This window comes from Mandrillus leucophaeus, unplaced genomic scaffold (genome assembly GCF_000951045.1).
Source record: "Mandrillus leucophaeus isolate KB7577 unplaced genomic scaffold, Mleu.le_1.0 Scaffold1495, whole genome shotgun sequence".
NCBI classification, from domain to species: domain Eukaryota; kingdom Metazoa; phylum Chordata; class Mammalia; order Primates; family Cercopithecidae; genus Mandrillus; species Mandrillus leucophaeus.
Window position 1 is genome coordinate 257,122 of NW_012101471.1, and position 1,869 is coordinate 258,990.

At 53.6% G+C, this 1,869-nt stretch overlaps 1 protein-coding gene across 2 annotated transcripts in view; it reads right to left on the reverse strand.

Annotated features, from left to right (window-relative positions):
• Window positions 1-1,869, reverse strand: part of PNMA5 (paraneoplastic Ma antigen family member 5) — a 35,017-nt gene that overhangs the window by 4,774 nt on the left and 28,374 nt on the right. Inside the window, exon 1 of one of the 2 annotated variants that reach the window (XM_011974854.1) lies at window positions 473-618. The exons of the other annotated variant lie outside the window; for it this stretch is intronic. The gene's annotated coding sequence lies outside the window, so the exon portion shown is untranslated. Of the gene's footprint in view, window positions 1-472; window positions 619-1,869 lie in introns of those variants that run through there. 2 annotated transcript variants of the gene reach the window in all.

Consider the following 1,869-nt stretch of genomic DNA (forward strand, 5'->3'; position numbering starts at 1 on the left):
GAAACGGAGTCTCACTCTGTCACCCAGGCTGGAGTGCAGTAGCGTATGACCTCAGCTCACTGCAACCTCCGCCTCCTGGGTTCAAGCGATTCTCCGACCTCAGCCTCCTGAGTAGTCGGGATTACAGGCGTATGCCACCATGCCCCGCTACTTTTTGTATTTTTAGTAGAGACCGGGTTTCCCCATGTTGGCCAGGCTGGTCTCCAACTCCTGACCTCAGGTGATTCACCCGCCTTGGCCTCCCAAAGCGCTGGGATTACAGGTGTGAGCCACCGCGCCTGGCCAGGTCTCCCTGAAGTTCTGCCTGGAAATGGCAGGGATTCCTCGGGGTGCTGTGTGTGATCTAGTGGGATCCCGCCTCCATGGAAACCTATGGCCACCAGCCCCTAGACCCCGTTGAAAATAGCAAGGATTATTGGGGGGATCCCCCGTAATCTGAGTTGCTGTCTAAGCCCGGGGTCCAGCTCCGTACCTGCCGGAGGTGCCTCCAAGCCGGTGTTCCCGCGCAGCGCGACCACCACACGTCTATGGCGGCTGCCGCCTCCGTGCTGACTGCGCCACAAGGCTGTGGCGGGAAGAGGTTGTCTGGAGACGACACCACTCCCCCAGCGGAATTGCACACGGCCCGCTCACGGTTGCGCACTGGTGACATAAACTCTCCTACTTCCCACAAGGTGGTTCCTCACCCCGCCCCCCCGTGCCAGCCTGAGCCAGCCTGCACCTTTGAGGACAGAGAATGCAAGCCCAGCTGGGAGCCACTTACATTGCAGAATAGCTCCCAGTCCTGTTGTTTATTGGCTGGACGATGGTGGCAGCCAGGCTCGCCACGTGCCATTTGGCCCAGCAGCCGTTGTGGCTGTTCCCCATTGGAGGGGAGCTGTGGCGTCCCAAGCCTGTGGTGAAGGGCCGGGTGCAAAACACCCCGTGCAACGTATAGGCCACGTGAGCGCGCTTGCTACCTGAAAGTCATAGCCCCCGTTTTTTACTGGACTGTGTTCTAGGGGAGGAGGGCAAAAAATACAGCTAATGCCTGCATTTCACAAGGGCATTAGTTTTTTTCACTGCTCACTGAGAGCCAGTGACTGAAAATATTCCATTCTCCCATTATTCTCCTGATTTCACGACCAAATATTACGCACCTAATACCCAAGCTGCTTCCTGTCGTTTCCCAAAGCAGGTTTCTTCCACAGAGGGAAGATCCTGGGGCCTGCAGTGGCCCGAAAGTGCTGTTCCAGAAAAGGGTGTGGGTGCGGCACAGGTAGCATACTTCAAGGTGCACATAAATCCCCTGGTAATCTTAAAAAAATGCGGGTTCTGAGTAAGGAGATCTGAGGCAGGGCTGGTTCCCCTGAAAGCTGGGTTACTTGCTGCATATCCCTGCCCAGGCTGTGTGGAGCAAGGGTCTGAAGCCTATGATTACATTTCAGGGCCAGAAGTTATGGACCTTTAATGACAGAATATATTTGTTTTTCTTTCTTTGTGATTAAAAAAAAAACAAAACAAAAACAGGCTTTTCTGGTAATGTTTTAATAAATATGTTAAAAGCAGACAACATTTTAAATTGATGGTCACTAAGCAAGATATTTGCAGATGTCACCTTCTTCAGCCAGGTGTGGTGGCTCACACCTGTTATCCCAGCACTTTGGGAGGCCAAGGTGGGCAGATCACTTGAGATCAGTCTGGCCAACATGGTGAAACCCCGTCTCTACTAAAAATCCAAAAATTAGCTGGGTGTGGTGGTGCAGGCCTGTAATCCCAGCTACTCAGGAGGCTGAGGCACGAGAATCGCTTGTACCTGGGAGGCAGAGGTTGCAGTGAACCCAGATTGCACCACTGTACTCCAGCCTGGGCAACAAAGCGAGATCCTGT